General features: G+C 45.8%; 1 protein-coding gene across 1 annotated transcript in view; it reads left to right on the top strand.

The window, feature by feature from the left end:
• LOC122792202 (S100P binding protein) overlaps window positions 1-13,480 on the top strand; it is a 779,512-nt gene that overhangs the window by 92,732 nt on the left and 673,300 nt on the right. The gene's annotated exons all lie outside the window — the stretch shown is intronic.

The raw sequence follows: 13,480 nt of genomic DNA, 5'->3' as shown, positions 1-13,480 counted from the left end.
CTGTGGCAGAAAAAGTGTCTAACAGCTGTTAAATATGTTAGTTCTGTTGAAGGGACACAGTTTCTGCCTGCTGTCTGACCACTGTCAAGTATTTTACTGACTTTCTAAGGCTTTTTACCCCCCTGTGAATTGTAGTACATGAGACAGGTAAAGCTCCATGCACTACAAAGAATTGATAGTTACTGATTATAATGCTCTGTGATCTTGGCATCCATTTCACAAATACATAATAGGCTGGTTATAATCAGAGACCCAAGTATAATCTTCTGTTATATATGCTTCGTTACAGAGCAAGACCTAGAGTGAGTCCATGCTGAGAAGATTTTTATTGTAGTCAGTCAACTTAAGCAGCACATGTTTGGACTTCTTTTGTGGTGTTCACATGCCAGCATTCCAGTGCCTGGGCTATATATGACAGCTATCTAGGAAATGTGGGGTTTGATATCTTTTGCTGTATGCAGTACTGCCATCTGTCATTAAGTGATTAACATTTTGATTTGCTTTACTGACAGGTGGTACAGTGAGGTTGGCTGTGTTGATTGTTTTTGGCCAAGGCTACTGCTTCCTACCATGTGATGCAGTCTTCATTTACCTTTTTTCTCTCCTCATTCAGATGTTTCTCAGTTGACCTGGCAAGATTATACCTTAAATGAAAGTATTTTTGGAGGGTGTGCCAGTACATTTTTCCAGGAGTTTACTTAATTTTTGATAGCTGCAGGCTCCTAAACAAACTTGGCTAATAGTTGCTTGATGAAGAAAAAAAAATTAAACTATATGGTTGGGATGTGCACACCTTAGTTGCATTTAACCCACTCCCCCATACACACGCAGTTTCTCTTTCTATGGAGATCTAGTTTCATGTTTGTATATGTCTTCTTGTCATCTATGAAGGAGCAGAACAGTTTGTACTGTTTAACCAAGTAGGTGAACTTGTGGATCTTGTTTTACCACAACCATGTTAGAAAAAGCATGATGATAGAGATTAGTATGACAAGAGCTGATAGTGGTAAAACCTCGTGGAAAGTAGGTAACAAGCAGACATAAACACTGCAGTGTGTGTCCTGGGATACTTTGTGCATTGTCAAGCAATGTTAAGTTGTCAATCTCGCCTTCATTCTTGCTGGATGGGTTCGGAGCCGATCCTCGGCTCCGACTCGGCACTTGCTTTAGCTCGAGAACTCCTTTTACCAGCTCGAGGCAACCCTATATCCCATGATGCAAGGCGGAACTACCTCAGATCTCGTTTGCCGCTTAGCGAAAGAGGTCTCCTTTGCCAGCTGAGGTAAGTTTTTTCTTGTAAAAGAAGAAAAAGTTTAGTTAGGGGTTTATTTTTTCCCTTAGTGTTAGTTTAGCCTGTACTTAGTTACAGCCCACCCTATTCCCTTCCTTTTAAACTTTTATAAATAGTTTTCTGTTTAAAGTTTTAGTCAGGCCTAGTTCCCCAAGTTATTCCCTTCCTGTGTCTGTGTAAGGGATTAATTGTTGTGTTTGTGGGGGCTGTTTGTGTTTCCCTTCTAGGATGTCAAAAGAAGGCAAGGTCTCAGGCTTCAAGAAGTGTGACCAGTGCTGTCAGAAAATGTCTCTGACAGACGGTCACACTTCTTGTGTTTATTGCCTGGGGCCTTTGCACCTGCAGGACTCCTGTGCGTTGTGCCATGCTTTTAGCCAGAGAGTCCTGCAGGAAAGGAGGAACAAATTAATCCTCCGAGGTTTACTTAAACCTGAAGGTTCTCCTCCTAAGTCAGGGGCAGGAAAACCTCTTAAGCCACCGAAGGTTCAGGCTACAGTGTCCAAGCCTCCTCCGGTGGCTCCGGCTCCGTCGGAGCCGATATCGCTCCGGCTGGAGTCGATACTTCTTCTGTTAGAGTAGTGGGTTCGGTGCCGACCGGCTCCGATACCCTGACTACTGTGGCCTTGTCGGCTCCGGCTGGAGCCGACACTTTATCCAGCATCGGGGCCGAGATATCCTCGGCTCCATCTGGGGTTCAAGGGACTTCGGCTCCGATGGCTTCGACCCATAAGAGATCCCGGTCCCCTTCTATACTAAGTATTCACTCGGCTCCGGGGTCTCCTCTTTTGTCGGAGCGGAGCCATCGGAGCCGATCTTCGAGATCTTCCAGGCTGTCTGACCACGATTTGGAGAGGGTGGTAAGCAGGCTGTTGAAGTCTCAGGCACTGGCCCAAATGCTCCATAGCCCGTCTCAACAGACTAAGGCTATAGCCCTGATTCTTGAGATTCCTCCTCCGACTCCACACCAGAGTTCGGAGCTGGAGCTTCTTGGGACAGCGACTGTTTCGATGCCGGAGCCGATACATCCTTCGGCTCCGTCATCTTCGGCTCCGATCTCCTCCTTGAGACCTTCCTTGGAGGGATCCGGTCGTCGGGTTTCCACTGTCGGCTCCGAGGGGGCTAGTGGCATCGGACCCTTGTCCGACCCCGCTCTCCCTCTCGGGCTTCGCTTTGGTAAGCTCGGCGCCGACATCGGCCTCGGAGCCTTCTCTCTCCTTGGAGCCGACCATTCCTGTTTCTTCGGAGCGGGTGTGTTCCGGTCTCCCGGGGAGAGGAGCCTTTGAAGTGATGAGGAGTGTCCTGGCCTCTGAGCCTGGTCAGCGGTCTATCCCTCTAGCTCCTCCCTCATCAGTGCCTGCAGATGCCTCTTGCCAGCCTCTTGCTCTCAGGCCCAGGGATCCATCGCCCCAGGTTTCCCCACTGGGAATTTCCTCCTCTTCCGAGGTTTCTCCTGATCCTGCAGGGGAACCCCCTCGGAAGAGGACGTGTAAGAGGAAACACAGACTCCCCTGAGTCTACTACATCTGATACCGACTTAGATGAGTCGGAGGGTTCCCCACGGTCCCCCTCTGAGGATGTCTCCTTTTCGGACATCCTTGAGCTCCTCAGAGGGGGAATTGGCCCTCCATTGACCCCTCCGAGGATGAGTCGGTATACCTGGAGGCTTTTGGATCCCGACCCTCCACCTCCTGGGTGTCTCCGCCTTCGACCCACTCATGCAGGTAGTGGCTCGAAGGCGTGGCTCCAGATTCTGTGGAACCTGTCCCCAGGAGACCATCCAAGTTCATCACAGCCCCTTCGGATAAACAGTTCCTGTCCAAAGGTGTCTCTGTGGATGCTATGGTGGTGGCGGCCACTAAGAAGGAACTGGCGGATCCTTCAGTGCCTGTCCATCCTCCTAATAAGGATTCTAGGACCATGGACAGGTATGGAAAGCGGATGTTTTCTTCAGCGACCTTTGCTATGCGTTCGCTGAATTACCTTTGTCACTTCACCAGGCTTCAACGAGATGTTCTCAAGGAACTGGGAGAAGTTGTCCAGGATCCTTCTGCTGCTGGGGCTCAGGAAAAGATTGCCTCACAGCTTGCTATCCTGAATTCCATATCTAACTCCTCTATGCGGCTCATATCTTATGCAGCCGATGGAGCGAGCAGGGCCGCAGGCACAGGGGTTGCTCTTAGACGCCAAGCCTGGATGCGGCTGTGTAATTTTGCGGACCCCTTTAAGGCGTCCTTCACCAACACCCCCTTTGACGGTTCGGCTTTGTTCGGGCCTCAGGTGAAGGATACTTTGACCAGATGTGAGCAGGACGGTAAAACTCTTTCTGCCGTTGGAGTCCAGTTTTCCACTCCTAGACCATACCCCAAGGGTCAGAAAGGGGAAGATGTGGTTCCGTAAAGCCCAAGGAGCTACACGGACACACGTGGTCAGTTTACCCCAGAGGCAGAGGGGTAACAATAATAGCGCGCCCTAGAGGCAGGGGGTGCTCAGAACCAGGGCAACAGGGAGTCTCTTCCTGAGAAGCCCTTTCAGCATCCCTGAGGTGTTGCCCGACTGTCCACCCTTGGAGGCAGTCGGGGGAAGAATTTCGCTGTACCCAGTAGCCTGGCAATCCCTATCCCAAGAGAAGTGGGTACAGTCGATCATATCCGAGGGTTACAAAATCCCTTGAAAGGTTTCCCGTACCTCTACAATCCCTTCCAGACATCTCACCCGGTCAAAGGGATTTGGCAAGACAGGAAGTTTCAAAACTCCTGGAAAAAGAGCCATCCAGACAGTGCCGGCAGACCAACTAGGATCCGGCTTCTACTCAAGATTCTTTTTGGTCCCCAAAGGACGGAGATTGGAGACCAATACTAGACCTAAGCAGACTAAACAAGTCTGTCAAAAGGCAAAATTCGGATGGTCACGCTGCAATCCATTCTGCCCTTTCTGGGCAAGGACAACTGGATGTGCTCTATAGACCTTCAAGATGCGTACTATCACATAAAGATTCACAGACGCTCCACAAGGTGTCTCCGCTTCGGCTGGGAGCCAGTCATTACCAATTCAGAGCACTGCCCTTTGGCCTCACTTCAGCCCCCAGAGTGTTCACCAAATGCATGGCAGTGGTCACAGCTCACCTGAGACGTCGAGGATTCCAGGTGTTTCCTTATTTGGGCGACTGGCTCCTCTCCGCCACCTCCAAGCATCAGCTTCTTCGGTCCAGAGACTACACCCTACAGCTTTGCAAGAGACTAGGAATTTCGGTAAATTTAGAAAAATCCTCTCTGCTGCCTTGCCAATCTATCACCTTTATAGGCGCAGAGTTAAATACCGTCAAAATGTTAGCCAGGCTAACAGATCAAAGGATTCTGGACATCCAGAAATTTGTTCAGCTTCTGTTACTAAGCAACAAGATCAAAGCCAGGTTTGTCTTGAAAGTTCTAGGCCTAATGGCTGCGGCCATTGTTCTTCTTCCACTGGCTCGCTTCCACATGCGTCTCCTGCAGTGGATGTTATTCACACAGTGGTCGTACCACGATCTGCCCATGAGACACGAAATCTTGGTAACACAGTCGTGCAGGGCTCATCTACGATGGTGGATATCTTCCCCTCTTCTTCATCAGGGCCGACCCTTTGTTCCCCCTCCTCCAGTTGCCACAGTCACCACGGATGCCTCCCTGATCGGGTGGGGAGGGCATTATCAGGGCAGGATGGTCCACGGGATGTGGCAACCCATAGAATACCACCTGCACATAAATGTCCTGGAGATGAGAGCAGTGCTTTTGACGTTGCAAGCCCTCGACGACTTTCTTCCCACGGGGACTATTGCAGTACAGACGGACAACATGTCCGTGGTCTGGTACATCAACAAACAGGGCGGAACCAGGCCCTATCCCTTATGTCGAGAAGCTCTCCGACTTTGGCAATGGGCGATCTCTTCTCAACGGTTTCTGATAGCAACGCACATCCCCGGCAGGTCCAACCTATTGGCGGACAGGCTAAGCAGCTCTATTCTGATGCCTCACGAGTGGTCTCTCAATCAATCTGTAGTGGATCAGATTTTTCTGAAGTGGGGCACCCCTTGTTGCGATCTTTTCGCTACCCCTCAAAACAGCAAGTGCCCAGATTACTTCACACTTTTTCCCCTTCCAGGCCAACCCTTGAGAGACTCTCTAACCCAGGATTGGCCGTGGGGACTTCTTTATGCTTTTCCTCCCTTTCCATTGATTCCACAAGTCATTCAGAAAGCCACTGTTTTGAGAGCCAAATTGATCCTCATTGCTCCATATTGGCCTCGACAAATTTGGTTTCCGTCTCTACATCATCATCTTCTGGTGCAGCCCTGGCATCTGGACCCAGTTCCGGATCTTTTGATCCACCAGTCGGGTCAGCAGCACCGGGCCATTCATTCTCTCAACCTCACTGCTTGGTTGCTCCACTTCCTTCCCTAGCCAGGCTACCAATGATTTCTGACTCAGAGACATTTTAGTGTCTTCTTTAAAGTCGTCCACTAGAACTATTTATGCTAGCAAGTGGCGACGTTTTTCGATTTGGGCAAACGCCAGAAATATTGATCCTTTTACCACTCCTATACATTCTGTTTTGGATTTCCTGGCGGAGGTTTTTCATTCAGGATCTTCGTCATCTACAGTCAAAGTTCAACTGGCTGCTATTTCCAAGTATCATGTTGGCTTGCATGACAATAACATCATGTCTCATAGGTTATGCAAGGCCTTTTTAAGAGGAGTTTTTCTCCTAAAACCGCCTGTGAAACATCATCCTCCGCAATGGGATCTAAACTTAATGTTGGCATCCTAATTCTACCTCCTTGAACCGTCTGCTACGTGTTCTTTAAAGTTATTGACGTGGAAAACTATATTTTTGCTGGCTGTTACTTCTGCAAGAAGAGTTTCTGAGATTCAGGCCCTCTGTATTCGTTCTCCTTATCTGATTTTTCATAAGGATAGGGTTTCGCTTAGAACTAACCCTTCCTTTCTTCCCAAGGTTGTATCTCAAACCAATATTAACCAATCTATTGATCTACCAGTTTTCTTTCCTAACTATTCTGACAGAGCTGAACAGAAGCTGCATTTTTTGGATGTTCGTCAGCTCAGGTACTACTTGCATAGGACTAAACAAATTAGAAAATCAGACCAATTGTTGGTCTCCTATGCAGAAAACAGGTTAGGTCTTCCAGTTTCTAAAGTGACCTTATCTAGATGGTTGACTTCCACCATTTCCTATGTGTACTCTCTAAGGGGCAAACAACTATCTTCTAAGCCAAAAGCACATTTGACCAGGAGTCTATCCACTTCGGTAGCCTTTCAGGATAGACTTCCCATTGACACTATTTGTGCAGCAGCTACTTGGGCCACGCCTCATACCTTTGTGTCTCATTACAAGTTGGATTTGGCCTCCAGAGATAGGGCCAGTTTTGGTTCCACAGTTCTCAAGAGTCTGTTCCATTGAGCCACCCGGGATACAGGTGCTAGGGACGGTCCCATCCAGCAAGAATGAAGGCGAGATTGACAACTTAACATTTAGAAGTTATGTACCTACCATAACGTTCCATGTTAGTTGTCTTCTCTGCCTTCTTTCTTGCCCTCCCTCCTTCCCCCTGGCCTGGACAGATCTTTGAGAGTTCCTATTAGATTGCTTCCTCTGGAGCATTGTTATGAGGACTTCTTTTAGGAACCATGGTTCCTAATTATATTAGGATAGTCTTTAGCAGGGTCAGTTAGCTGCCAAACGAGATCTGAGGTAGTTCCGCCTTGCATCATGGGATATAGGGTTGCCTCGAGCTGGTAAAAGGAGTTCTCGAGCTAAAGCAAGTGCCGAGTCGGAGCCGAGGATCGGCTCCGAACCCATCCAGCAAGAAAGAAGGCGAGAGAAGACAACTAACATGGAACGTTATGGTAGGTACATAACTTCTAATTAATGCCTATAAATTTATCTTCATCATTACAAAGTCTTTGGACAAATTTGTACTGCAACAAGGAGCGAAAAAATCCTGGGCTTGGTCCTTACCCACAGATTTGATCCCTGCTAAATGTCACTTTCTTGCTGGTTAAATCAGACCACAATTTAATCACATTCACCAAAAGACTGAAGCCAGAAGCATCTTCCAGTATCTTGATATTCAGAGATTATGCCAAGATTAAGCTACTGACACTTGAGTGTTGACCTTGTGAAATTTAAAATCTCCTTCCAGCCTGGCAACTTCACTGAGTATGTGCAGTAATTTACTGCCAAATTACTTCACATGTAAATAGCAGTTTAGATGCTTTTGTATCCCTTTGCAGTAAGTGCAATGCCAAATTTAAGAATAAACCCATAAGATGATCCCCAAGTATAAGCAGGTTCTATAATAGAAAAAATAATTGCAAAAATAAATTTATTCTCAAGACGCTAAAAATGATGTTGCTAAACTCTGCAGGGAATTCTGGACCCTGATCAAATCAACCAAAGCCAGATATGAAGTTGAAATAACCACCCATGTGAGGGATGACCACAAAGCCTTGCTTAAAGGTAAACAGGATACTCTTTAGAAATGCTCAACATTTCTGCACTTTTCCTCCCTATTTTCACAACCCCACTACAGACCACGAGCATTGCAGTATTTAAAAAAAAAAAGAATGTTAACACAATTATTTTACTGAAATACAGTGCCTTACCATACTATATTGCTTTCACTTTTGAAAACCAGATCTGGCGTCATGGAAACGCTTGCCACTGTCTGTAAAATGCTGACATCAGGATGGCTATATACTAGCAGTAGTTTTTCAGCAGTTTCTCCCTAATTGATGTCAGCATAACGGTATTTGCATTCTATTAAAAAATCACAAAGACCCACCTGTTGTGACGTCACAGGTCCATAGTCCTTCCCATGCAATAAGATGTTTAAAAGCAGCTGCATTGTCTGGAACTTCCTTTTTTAGTTTTCAAAGCTTCTCTTAATCAGCCAGTATTTTGTAGTGTATTCCTGTACCATTTGCTAAAAGGTGAGATTGTAAACTTTTTTTTCCCCACGTTGTAATTTCTGCAGTTGGTTTTTCATTGCAGCTTATGTTTTGGCCTTCTAAAAGCAGTTTCCATACCATGTGCAGTAGAATGTATTGTTTGAAATGCACTGTAGTGTGCAACCTGATGCAAAGCATGTTTGAGCCATTTGTGTCATTTTCTAATTGCACTTATTTATTTTATTTATTTAATATTTGTTTATCGGGAAAGGCCGACTTGGAATGAGACAATTTTCAGCGGAGGCCTGGGGAGAAGCCCTTCAGACTCGTGTCTTTGTACTGTGGGAGGAAACTGGAGCACCCGGAGAAAACCCACAAGATCACAAGGAGAACATGCAGGCTCTGCACAGAAGGCACCCCAGCTGAAAATCGAGCCAGATAACCTCTTGCTGTGAGGCAATAGTGTGAACCTCTGCACCAATGTGCCATCCATTGTTTGTGTAATTTTGGAGTTAAATGCAAAACAAGTGGTGCAACTTGTTCACTTGTTTAATGGATCACTGCTGTTCCTGCACAAACAGTAAGCATGCGTTGCCTTATATTGAGTGAAAGCAGTATACAGTCTAAAGGGTTTTTTTTATATATGGCAGCTGTTTTGAGGAGAGTTTATTTTTGTACTGGACCACCTGAAACTTACAGGTCAGCGATTATGGAGTATAAAGCATTTGCTTTTTCTAACCGTAACCTACTTGCTTTCCGTTGTGCTTAGTAATTGTGGTATATTTGAAGTACCAGCTTTTTTCTTTAATTTACTTCTGTAGATACTCTTCTGCTTATTTTAGAGGAAGCCAAGGATAAAGGGGAAGCAGCATCGTTTGTGCAGATATTAGTGTCTTTTGCATTTTTTTTTCTATTTCCTTAGCGCATTTTGAATTGTATAGCTCCAGGCAAGCATTAAGAGGCAGCAATTTTGTAAAGTATGTGAATATGGCAACAGCAGTTATGCATATATTCTAGTCTCTGTCTGAAACATTATTCATTTTGGTGGCAGTGAAATGATTGTATATACTTGGACATACTACTGAAATAATTGGGGGAAATGTTTCATGTTGGTGTCGGAGTGCTTGAGCATGTGAAAAAACTGGAAGGGTCATTGGGGGAAAGTTAAATTTTGGTGTCAGTTGAGTGATTGTACTCACATGGGCAAACTGGAAAAAGGTTTAATCTTGGTGTCATCTGCGTGCTTGTGCATACGTGGGAAAACTACTAGAAAGGTTGCTGGTTATTTTTCATTTTGGTGTCAGCTGATGGTGCATACATGGGCTAACTACTGGAGAGGTCACTGGTAAAAGTTTTCATTTTGGTGTCATTTTAGTGGTTGTGCACCCAAGGGAAAACTACTGGAAAGGTCATTGGGGGATTTTTTTCATTTTGGTGTCAGTTGAGTGATTGCTCATGTATGCACAAAGTACTGGTGGGGTCGTTGGGGGAAATGATTCATTTTCTTGTCAAATAAGTGATTGTGCATACATGGGCAAACTGCTGGAAAAAATCGTTGAGGAAAGTTCTCATTTCTGTCATTTGAATGCTTGTGCATCCTTGGGAAAACTGGAAAGGTCGTTTGGGGATATTTTTCATGTTGGTGTCAACTGAGTGTGCATACATGGGCTAACTACTGAGGGGGTCATTTGGGGGGGGGGGGTTGTTTCATTTTGGTGTCAGTGAAGTGCTTGTGATACGTGGACAAACTACTGAAGGGAGGTCATTGGAGGAAATTCTTCATTTTGGTGTCGGTAGGTCATTGGAGGAAATTCTTCATTTTGGTGTCGGTAGGTGCATTTGCATGCATGGACATTCTAATGAAGTCTAGATGGGGAAGGGTTTCTTTTTGGTGTTTTTTGTATACATGGACATACCACTGAAGTAATCACTGGGGGAAATGATTCATTTTCATGTCCGTGAAGTGCTTGGACATATTAAAGAAGGGATTGCTGGAGGAAGTGTTTCATTTAGGTGTCAGTGAAGTGCATTTGCATACACATAGACATATTAATGAAGGGTAGATGGTGGGTGGAGTGTTTCTTTTTGGTGTTTGTGCATACATAGAGATACCATTAAAGAGATCACTGGGGGAAATGATTCATTTTTAATGTCAGTGAACTGCTTGTACATGCATGGGCAAACTACTGAAGGGGTTGTTGGGGGAAATTTCATTTTGATGTCATTTAACCATCTGTGTAAATGGACAAACTGTCAAATGGGTCGTTGCGAGAAATGTTTTATTTTCATGTCAGTGAAGTGCTTTTGCGTACATGTTCACACTAACAAAAAGGTCATTAGAGGGGAGCGTTTAATTTTAGTGTTTGTTTGTACTTGGACATACCACTGAAGAGATCACTGGGAGAAATAAATTTTGATGTCCGTGAATTGCTTGTACATACATGGGAAAACTACTGAATGGGTTATTGGTGTAAACCTTTTTTTTTTTTTTTTTTTTTCCAGTGAAGTGCTTTTGTGGCCAAACTACTGACAAGGTCATTTGGAGGAAATGTTGTATTTCGGTGTCAGTGAAGTGCTTTTGCATACAAGTTCATACAAATGAAGGTGTCATTGGGGGAAATGTTTCGTTTTGGTGTTTGGGCAAACATGGACCTTCTACTGAAGAGATCACTGAGAGAAATGTTACATTTTCATGTCAGTGAAGTGCTTTTTTTGCATACATGTTCCTATTAATGAAGGGGTCATTGGGGTAAATGTTTCATCTGATGTTGTTAATCTTCATTCCCTTCATCATTGATGGTATGTCGGTTCCGTCCTTGGAACTGAGCCGGCCTTATGCCAAGCTCGTGCCAGCCAAAAATACTCGAGTTAAGCTTTTATCCATAGTACCCTTCTCCCTGTTACCCCAGAACTTGTTTGCCACATTACAGTAAAGCCGTATTCAAGCCAGGTCTCAAGCTAAGTTCAACTTTTTTTGACTTTTTGACTGTCGTTTGTATTTTGAGTGTACTAGTCTCTCTCTACCTTTTATATTTTCTTACATTTCGTGATCTGTTGCTATAACCCTTTTACCTTTTGGTACTCTTGGTACCATTGGTGGTACGGCCTTTCACTTGCACTTTGGGGTATTACTTAAATACCATCTCTGGTATTTCTTTCTTTTTTCCTTTCTCTTTATTTAAAAAAAATTCTCTTTTCTCTCTTTCTCTCTGTAATTCGCGAGTGTCTGGGTGTATCATTGTGTCTGACAGTTACGTCTGGGTTTAAGCAGTGTCATATTTGTAATAGGAAAATGCCTAGCAGTGACTTCCATGACGATTGTGTATTTTCTGGGGGTGCCCCATCTCTCGGTGCAGCCCCCATGTTCTATTTGTAAAGGATTCAGTCAGTGCACTTTGAGCGTAAAAATAAGTTGATTCTGAAGGGCCTCTTAAAGACGCCGTTTTCAGAGTCTCTTTCTGCAATGGAGGGTCCCCCCCCCCCCCAGAAAAGAATGGAAGACAACACCTCATCCTCTGATCTGGGCAAGCCTGACAAGTCAAAAATACCCAAGATGTCCCTGGAACCCAGGTCTATCTCTATGGCACCGACCTTGGTTCAGTCAACTACTATATCACCTTCGGCACCAACATTGTCCACAGCACCAATATTCGCTACTTCGAAAACTGCTTCATCCTCTTTGGCACAGAGAGCCGCTTCAGCACGGAGCATACCTTCGGTACTTGTTATGTTAACTCCACTTGTGACTGAGCCATCTTTGTCCTTTCTGGTACTGAGTGACCTTTCGGCACAGAGTCCGTCTACGGTACCTATTACCCCTATATTGACCCCACTGATGCCTGTTTCCAAACTAGAGACAGTGGTGCCATATGACACTAGTGCACCGACCCAGTACTCCCAGTCAGTGGACCCCTTTCTAGCACAAATATATAGCCTCTTCCTAGAGCAACCAGACTCCCCGTCGTTATCCACTAGATCCACCAAGGAGCCTTTCAGAACTTGATGTGGTGCGCCTTGTGGATCAGCTCCTGACAGCCAGGGGGATCCCCACTCCATCTAAGACCCATCCACTTGCTGGACTTGAGACTCTCTCTCCAAGGATTCCAACATACTCTCCTCCTTTGACCTTGAAAGTTTCAAAGTCTCTAGCTCAGATTTCCTTTTCTGAATCCCTCTGATTTGGTGCCAGTAGTGGACTTCACTATGGCCACATAACGGTCCATTTGATCTTTGGTATCTTTGGAATCGAAACTTCCTCAAGTTCAGGATTGGGCTGTGGGCTGTTCAGCCCATAGTACGGTTCCAAGCATATCTACAGTTCTGACCATGGTGCCAGGGTCTCTGTCGGCACAGATATTTGTTGCGGCTTCCTCTGAGGAGAGTTCGGCGGAGCGGGGTGTGAACCCAGTTCCAAGGTTGTCCTTCTGTGTTCTGGGCTCCATCTCTCTTCAGGTGGACCTGCTTTCTGGGCGATGGAGAGGACACTTGCTTCAGGAAGCATTCCCACGGCGTCTGAACCCCAGAAACCCCTTCCCCCTGAGCTGCAGCTGATCCAAGCCACCGCCCCGGGACATTGGGCACAAGAGCCACAGAAAACCCGGTTACAGGGCACCCCTTCTTGAGTCTTCCTGAGAAACCCCCACTGAGGAGCCACCGTGGAAGTAGTCATGCAAGAGGAAGCACGTAGACTCCCCTGAGGAGTCTCTGACTGAGGGTACAGATTATGATGAAGGGGGAAGGGTCCCCATGGTCGCCTCCTGATGTCTCCTTCGGAGACATCTTTGAAATGCTGAAACAAGAGTGACGAAGTCCCAACAACCTTTTCTTTGAGGAGTCGGTCTTTCTGTGCCAGACCATCTACCTCTTGGGTGACCCCGCCTACAGACGTGTTAGTTCAACTTGTGGTGCAGCATGCTTGGAAGAATCCTGATTCTGTGGAGCTGATCCCTAGGAGACTAGACAAAATCCTATCCCCTCCCGAGGAGAGTCCACATTGGTCTAAGGGTTTACCAGTTGATGCTGTAGTGGTGGTGGCGGCCACAAAATAGGAACTCACAGAAGAGAGTCAGACTATTCACCCACCCAGCAGTGTGTCCTGGGCAGTGGACAGATTAGGGAAGCGAGTCTTTGCTTCATCGACCTTTACTATACGGTCCTTAAACTATTTGGCACATTTTACTAGTCTCCAAAGAGACTTAATCTCCGAACTCTCTGAAACTCTCTCAGGACAGGTGTCTGAGGTGAG

Source organism: Protopterus annectens, chromosome 1.part2 (genome assembly GCF_019279795.1).
Source record: "Protopterus annectens isolate FY-2018-M chromosome 1.part2, PAN1.0, whole genome shotgun sequence".
NCBI lineage: Eukaryota > Metazoa > Chordata > Ceratodontiformes > Protopteridae > Protopterus > Protopterus annectens.
The sequence above is the reverse complement of the archived record's forward strand: the minus strand, read 5'-3'. Positions and strand labels throughout refer to the sequence as shown.